The 9160-nt window shown below is 37.8% G+C and overlaps 1 pseudogene; it reads right to left on the bottom strand.

Annotated features, from left to right (window-relative positions):
- Positions 1-327: 327 nt before the first annotated feature.
- LOC127220767 (charged multivesicular body protein 5-like) lies at positions 328-994 on the bottom strand (annotated as a pseudogene).
- Positions 995-9160: the final 8166 nt, after the last annotated feature.

Here is a 9160-nt window from a genome sequence, read left to right as displayed (position 1 = left end):
TAAAACATGAGCGTGTCATCCATTTTACTGTACTACTGTATGGCAGTAGTGTTTTATGTGTAGTGGATATTGCTTTTACATCAGATAGTAAAATTTTATGTGCTCCTAGTTTTATTTTTAATAAAATTAATTTATTGACACATAAAGAACATTTTAAATTGAAGCTGACTGACACTTTTCCTGAGAGAACATGATGCTAATGGATGTAAATGCACTTGATTCATGGAACATCTATCCTCGAGTTTGCACCATCTACTCAAATGTCAACACAGTGAAGAAGATATTAACTTTATGGCATTTTCTTCTATGAAATTTATAAAAATGCTTTTAACCAAATTCATCCACCAGCACTCCATCCTTGCTTTTTGTGTCAGTGGAAACACCTTCTGGAATTGCAGGTGCAGATGCTGCTTCGTCTAAGTAGGAACTATCTTCATCAGCCAGAAGCTCATCGCCCAGTGCATCAAACTCTGCCTCCAGGTCATCCTCATCTAACTCTGGAGTGCCGTAGCTGTGACTCAGTGCTTCCTGGATTTCATTTGCATCTTCCATCATATCTTCCAGCTGGTCTTGTAAATCCTCAATCTGGTCAATTTTTACTTGCTCCTATGCCCTCTTCATTTCCTTTACTCCCAATTTCATGGCATCAACCGTGGTCTTGGTGTCTGTCAGTGATTGAATGGTGTAATTAGCCTGCTCCATGTTAAAGGACTACTGGGCAAGGTTGTCTCGTTGCGGCTCATACATTCGCTTTTGCTTTAAAACCCTCAGGGCTTTCTGTTTGACCATGTTCTTGGCAGGGTCCTTTCTCATCTACTTGATTTGATCCTTATATTTCACTAGCTCAGCATCCAACCGGGAAATTTTTTTGTCAATGGATTCTGCCCTGCTATCCACGGTTCCAATACAGTCAGTCAAGCTAGGCGGCGGAGCCTTGGGTTTCGCTTTTCCGAAGAATCGGTTCATCTTGGCCGGCGGCGAAGAAACCCAAATACTGGAGCCTACTTTTCTGTTTCTACAAAATTTCAAATCTAGGTTTTCATAGCAGGTACTTTGGAAGATGCTTCACCGTTCTGATTGTGTTTTGTTCTGTTTGTTTTTGGTGAACAAACTTTAAGAAAGATGTGCTTTTCCTTTTGTGTTCACCTCACTTCTATGTGATCCCCTTACTGAGCAATGGCCCTGATCTGTGTCCTCTGACGCCTCCCCCGACAGGGCCAATCTTCACTTCCACCAAATCACAGTGTCTGTCAACACTAAACACCAATTCACATGCTTGGTTTCCCTGGATCATCTACCATCTCCCCTCAAGGGTAAACTGGGAAGAAGGAGTCTTTTCTCCAACACAGCACTTGACTCTTAGCAACTTATTTGCTGAATGAATGAAGGTAGAGATTAACTTTTGCACAGGAAGAGCAGTGGTAAGACTATTTGCCTGCTGCTGTCAAAATTGGGTGAGTTTCTCATTTGAACATAAATTAATGAACTATTAAAATGTTTCAGTTTGGTTTCCAGTGTTCTTTGCAAAAATTCCTATTTTGCAATTTTGAAATCTTGCCACGTTCCAAGAGTTTTGGGTCAGACACTTCATGTGGTACCTTGGGAAAGAGATCCCTGAGGCATAATTTTTAAAGTTTCACTTGTTATGAAGCAAATTTAGAATTTCTCAGTTTGTGAAAACACAGGAGTGAAGTGTTTCACCACAACCCCAAGAGAACCGTCATGGCTCAATCATCTCTTAAAGGCCCTGCGTTGCCATGCCATCACCTTTATCATTAAGTTTCAACACATGAGTCACATCAAAGAACCTATGTAATCCAAGGCCTGGAAACACATCATTCTAGTTAGTTTACCCTTCAGCAGCTAAATGTGAGAAGGTCCAGAGAGGCAATACTTCCTTAAAAACGAAAACCACCAAACAGACAAACCAACAAGCTTTGAATACAGTAGCCAGCAAAAGAGAAGCATCTGGAAATGGTTAAGGGTTACTTGGCCCAGTTCAGGATACCATTGTGAAAGTGTCAAGCCAAGCCTTGTGAGATGCTCAGCATGCTCAGCTGGTGTAGGGATCGAAGTAGTCTCTAGAATGTGGCTGTATATATGAAGTCTTCTTTTTCTAGTTATAAACAAACCTAGTCTCACTAGAAAAATCAATAGCCTAAATATTTGAAGGTTAAAGCTGGGAGTGGGTATTTTGAAAATTTATTTTTTTAGTTTTGAATGCCATGTCTAAGACTGCACTAGATATAACTACTGGAGGCATTGGATAGAAAGAAGATACTTAGCTAGTCTTATCCAGTTTGTCTGGGAGAGTAGTCCAGACAGGGCTTACCAATGGAAAAATTGAAGTTCAGGATCATTTGGATGAATTCATAAGGAACTTGATATAAAACTAGAGTGAAACACACTATGGGGAGAAGAGAGTGCAATCAGACAGTGCCATATAATGTTATGTCTGGGTGTTTCTGTGTTAAGATGATGAATTATGTGGGAGAAGCAGAGAAAGAGGCAAGTATGCACATCCCACCTTACAACAAAGAAAAGGTCGCTTTGGCAGTTCATGTTGGGATTTTGCAGATAGCTCTAACAATAATGATGCTGTAAACTGAGATTTCTTTGAATTTTATGTCTGGCCTGTGGCTGTAACCACTGAGAAAGCTAAAGGAACAGTAAACTGTCTATACCTGTCACCTTGTTAAAAGGAGGAAAGCTTGTGCAATGGATACTGGGGAGCTGATCTGCTGAAATAATGGGGTTATTATAGCTGGTACAAGGAATTCAGTTCTTTTACACTCTTCTTGACATAAATTGTGTCTCTTTGCATAACTTAAAATTGTCAAACTTAAAAACTTTTTGAGATGAAAGAAGATATTTGTTAAGGTCTTCCATAACATCCTGTTTCTTTGGAAACAATGGGTCATGGGGCCTCAGTGACAGTCATAGGTCACTACAAATAAGCTCTTGAAGGTTAGCTGACCCTGGTTCTGACCTTGCTCTCTGCATCCTGTCCTCTCATGATATGACTAGCCTCTATGAACTGAGTGGCTCCTCCATGACTTTAGCTACCATGGACATAAATCTCCAAAATAGTGAACCAAAGCAAATTTTTCTTTTCTCAAATGTTTCTGTTGAGTATTGTGCCCTAGTGCAGCACAGAAACTGCAGATACATCACCCTAAAGTTGTGGTATATGGTTCATAATAAAACTTAGATGAGCATTTATTCAGCAAATATTAATTTAAATGCTGTATCTTATCATCTTTACTCACTAATCTTGACGAACTTCCATGTTACATTCTAAATACATTTGACATAGCATATGGTTAATTTCGGGCAGATTTCTCAATCTGTTCCTTCCAGTGAGTTTGAAGAAACAAATATTTCCAAATCAATGACCAGTCCAAAATCTGTTAGGAAGCAAGATTTGTGCCATTTTCTTGATTTTATATAGAAACATAAAATCATTTATGTATATGGGATGTAAATGAGGATGATGGAGTGTAGGAAATACGATCAAAGTACATTGTGTCCTTACATGAAAATGTCCTTGTGAAATTTTGTCCCATGTATAAATGACTATATGTTAATTGAAAACTAACAATCTGAAGAGTCAATTCCTTGTTACTTTACTACTTGCTCCTCTTCTTCTAAATACCCATCCCACAAAACATGTTATTTGAATGTTTATTTGGTGTATTTATCCTTACTGTGCTGTAGAATCACACCCCCATCTCTCCTTGTGTTACTGCTTTCCACATTGTGCAATGCATCCTCATTTCGTTGACCTAATAATTCCCTTTATCCACAGATAAGTAGAAATTCTAATAATAAATATTTACAAACACCTCTCTCCTTTAATTTTAAACCTCTTTTTCATCTAGTATTAAAATCATACCTTAGTCATTACAAGATGAATAAGAGGGGTTCTCTTTGTGTCATTCACAGGTAGCACTGCCAGACATAGAGGTATGTGTAGACATTTTCCAGAATCCTGGCTATTTGGAGAAATTAAAAACATATACTATGAAAGCTATGAACACATAATGTAACTTTACTTAAAGGAAAGACTACATGTTACAAACATGAAAATTGTCCCCTAATGTGAAAATCATTATAGTTCTAATTAAAAGTACATGTATTTTCATAATTTAAAGATGATTTATTACTAGGAAAACTTAACACATCTATGATTTTTATGAGTAGAAGTTTTTAAGTTACATTTTAATTAATTACTGATTGGTAATGTGAACTTATTTTAAGCCATTGTAAGTTTAATTTTACTGAAACTAATTGATCTAATGTGTTTCACTAGTCCAACTGGACCCTCTCAATAAACACAGTTTGAGTACCCCTAACTAAAAATATAAAATTCACAAATGCTTGAGAATGCAACACTTTTGAAAGAAAATTTTATGCCACAACCAGACAGAGGTATATAATCAGTCTTTACTTAATGTACATTTTAACAATATTGTAGGGATGGAGAAATGGTTCAGTGGTTGAGAGCACATACTTCTTTTTCAGATGAAAAGAGTTGAGTTCAGTTTATAGCATCTCTGTCAGATGGTTTTTAACTAATTGTAACTCTACTTCCTGGGTAAAAGACACCTCCAGCATCCATGGGTACCTGGACACATACACACACACGCACATACACACACACACACACACACACATACACACATACACACACACACACATACACACACACACTTGCGCTCATGCACACACACAAAGGCACACACACACAGACATACACACAAGCAAACATAAACATACAGACACAGGTGCTCATACATACACATAGACACATAGATTTACAGAGACACACCCAGAGATATATACACAGGCACACACAAACACACAGATACACACAGGGCCCAGCCCACATCTCATCCTCCTTTCTTTTTCTCCCTCTCTCTGTGTGTCTCTCTTCCCTTTCTCCTGCTACTCCTGTTCTCAGAGGCCAGTCTACCCCCTTCCCTTTCCGTTTTTATGATCCCCTTTCCTAATAAAAAAAAAACCCTCCATTTGAACTCTGTTGCATGGCATCTTTCTCTTTCAAGCCACTTTTTAAAAAGTACAACAACTGCCATCATCATCTGTGAAATCAGATTTAAAACTAGCCTTATCTTAAGGCTGATGCTACAGCAAAGTGGGACAATGAAGATGAAATCTGTATTAAGAGTCTGGCATTAGGGGATCAATACTGAGAGGTTATTTTCACCACTGGGTCTCACAACTCCAAACTAAAAGTAACATCATGGGAGTAATTATTTAGAACATGCATGGTTAAACTCACAATAAATCAATCATCATAACTCTAGCCCTAAAAGAGATAGAGATAGAGACATACAGACAGACAGACAGAATCTAAAGAGCCAGCCTTGAAGTGTTTAGTATCTTGAGAGTGGGGACAGAAAACTTTAGAACCCATATTTAAGAATCTGATAGTTTTAGTTTACCTAGTAGCAGACATTAGCCAAATAGATCATCATCTTTGTTTTCAAATACAGTTGACCTATTCATGTCACAGAGGACTGGAATACCATCTAGTTGGTCTAGTTAAAAGTTTCCCAAAATGCCTAAGAACTACTTGAGACTCAAATGTAACTGCAAGAGCTGTGGTAGTACAAATATTGGTCACTCTTAGCTGATAATTTTTCCTTTTAAATAATTTCTTAAAATTGTATTTGTGTTGGTGTTTTGCCTTCATATATGTATGTATGAGGGTGTCATATTCTCTGGAACTGGAGTTACAGAGAATTGTGAGCTGCCATGTGGGTGTTAAGAGTTGAACCCAGATCCTCTAGAAGAACAGTCAGTGCTCTTAGCTGCTGAGCTTTATCTCCAGCTCCAATAATTTTTACAATTAAACTATCATACCCATTCTATAAAAGACTTTTAAGTCATAGCTTTGTAAGCAATTAAAAAACAATGGAGAGAGCCAAATGGGCACCACATTTCACAAGCACAGATGTTCCAATCATACCTTAAGAAAGAACTTTGCACAATCAGTGTGAACAGTCATCTGCAGCTACAATGTAAGAATTCTGAGAAGGGGTCATATTGGAAACTGGATTCTAATTCCTTGTCTAACAGTGTTTTCTGTTTTTCTGAGTATTATCTATCAATCTTCACATTTCTACAGGTTGGATAAATATTCGTTTTAGGTTGTAAGTTTCTTCAGTGTTTATGAAAGTAGTCACTCTTTTGGGAAACAGAAAAAGCATTGGGTGCAGAGGAGTGATAAGCCTGTAGCTGGAAACTAATGAGAAATGTGGGTAGGAAACTTCTAGACTGTTGGGAAATGGCTTCTTGGAAATATATAAAGTGTGGTGCCCAGGAGAAGATCCTTCAGGGTATCTAGGGCAAACAGAAAGCACCCTGTACTTCATGGGTAGGTCAAGGGTTATTCCCACTTTGAGCTGTTAACTTTTGATGCCCTGATGTTTTTAATATGCACAGAGACAATCAATAATTCATAGATGTCAAGTGATAGCAGCTTGTTGTTCTCTAGCTTACAGTTTTTTGCTGGGAAGCATACAGAACCCTGAAGTCCATCTACATTCCAGAGATGCAAAATGGACAGGACAGAATGGAGCATATGTCCATTAATAAGACATGTTTTATGTCTGACCTCTGTCTTCACATTTTCCTTCATCTCTGCCCATAAGAACAACTTACCAAACTGCAGATATGGGAATCCAACCAACGAACTCTCTGACAAGCATGTTTGTAATTTCTGAAATTTGGACAAGTGAACAAAGTCCCTGCCACACACAGAATAGGCCGTCTTAAATATAGAGAATGGGTTTAAATTCAAGGAAATAGAAAGTTATTCTGGCATGGTACATACATTTCACTTAAACGGTGGATGACAGGGACAAGAATGGAAATGATAACTTCAACAGAGGACAATAAAACCCACACTCCAACAGCAAAGCCAATAGCTGAATGTATTTACCAGGCACTGGACACACTGTGAAGAATCCATTCACCTCTTCATTAAGGAAAAAATGTTAGTGCTTGGCAGAGTGGGCTAACACAACAGGGTGCTTGCCTGCTAAGCACAATGATACCAAGTGAGACTAGAAGACTTGGCAGAATGAAGTGAGTCCTTGCCTTTGTTTACAATGAATTCAAGTTAATGCTCTGTTCTCTAGTCTCATCTGGTAGAGGACCTTGTGCTGTGGTTAGCTCAACATCCAAACCATCATCAGTTTCAGATGATTTGAAGCTATTGTTTTGAAATACAACATCGACTATGATATCATTTAGGACTGCACAGCTAAAAGTGGGTCGGAAGCTATCTCCTTTAACCTTCACAATTTTCTGTTAAGATTATCCCAGACTGGACTAGAGTGTGCTTCATTTGCTTTCTAGGTCATGATTCTCCATAGCCTGCTACTCATGGTAGAGCCCTTCAGTTCATCAGAGGCAGACTTCCACATAGGCTTTTTCCCTTCATCATTATTTCATGCCCAGGTCCCCTCAGAAATGCCTTTTTGTACCTGCTGGCTATCTGGAGGTAAATGGAAACAAATACACAATTGTAACAAATATCTGGCAGCAGCATGTTCAGAAAATCCAGCTCTTTAATGGTTTTAAGAATATACATAACAGCCTTTGATATAAAATATGGAATGACAACAATTTTATAAACCATATGAGGACACGTAACAGAAAAACATGGTGAAAGCAACAGGAGACATGAAGTTTTGAGTCTAACAATGTGAACAGTTGCTTCCAGTTGTTTTTTGGGGGTTGTAGAATGACATTTGATGACATCTGACTTTTTCCTCTTAGCTGATACTAAATAATCAGAAAGGAGAAAAAGTATCCTGAAGATTGAGGACAATATAGTATAAACACTATCCCAATTCAGAATTTGTAGTCTCTTTTAAAGAGATATATGTTACACAGAGAGTAAAATTATAATGCATAAATATTAGTGATCAGAAAAATAAGTGTATTGCTATGAAAGATGAGATATGATTTAGTGGTAGAGTGCTCATCTAGCTTTGATGAGGCTTGTGTTAGAGCTCCAGCTCTGCAAAAATGAGTTAATTAATACATTGAATAAAATAAAATGCATTTATATAGAACCAACACACAGAATTTTTTTGTTCAGGGTCTTTAACAATTAAGTGATAACAGGAATTTGCAATGCCGGCCTTTATAGGTGTGAATAAATTTCAAGCATTTACTGGGAGTAAGGGTGTAATGCCTACACAACATTATTTTTATCCTCAAAAAATACAGCCATCCTACTTTGGATGTTGTACTTTGGGAAACAACCTATTTGACTTTCCAGTTCACCACCAACTCTGGTGACTTCCATATTGTTATTCTGGTGCATTCTTACTTCTCTTTTGGACATTGGAAATACTCTTCATAGCATTACCACTAATATTTATCAGATATTTCTCAGGTCCTAAGTTCTTGAAATGAAGCTGATTTTAATGTGTGAGCTGGGTGAAGGGCTAAAATCAGTTTTATGAAAGCCTTTCTTTTATTGGTTACCTGATTACTTTCAGTATACCATAACTTCCTTCTTTTAGGCTCTCAAGCCCAGAACACATCCTTGAGCACCAATGAATGCTGGAAGATGAAACTGAGATACATGGATAAGAGGAAACTCATTTGAATGATTACTACACAATATTCTGAGAATTCAGTGAGCACATAACCTATCAGCTAATTGCTCCATTGGCTTGAAAGAAAAACATATTGACTAAACCCCCAAGAGGAGAATGTTGGATATGCTTTTAAATAGACAATGAGTATCATGATCAAATTCATCATGACTAGCACAGAGGATAAAGACAATATCTACACATCTAAAATTTCACCAATTACATCCTGGTTGTTGTGTGCTACCTTTATGAACACAGATGTTCAGTTTCATGAGGACAATGCCTGCAAATGCCTCATATGCTGGTCATAAAGCATGGCATTGTGTGTTCTTGTGTATAAAATATATGAAATATGTTTTTAGAGGAAACAAGAGGAGGGGAGGGGAGAGACAGAAAAGATATCCAACTCCTGGGAGTAGGTGAGGCATGGGAATGTGGAAAGAATCTCACAGGTGATGAAATATTCCCTGTAGTCTGCACCCTGAGACCATCCTTTTGCCTTTGGGAAAACTGGAGAGAAG

This window comes from Phodopus roborovskii, unplaced genomic scaffold (genome assembly GCF_943737965.1).
Source record: "Phodopus roborovskii unplaced genomic scaffold, PHOROB, whole genome shotgun sequence".
NCBI lineage: Eukaryota > Metazoa > Chordata > Mammalia > Rodentia > Cricetidae > Phodopus > Phodopus roborovskii.
Note: the sequence above shows the minus strand (reverse complement) of the source record. Positions and strands in the feature narration are given on the sequence as shown.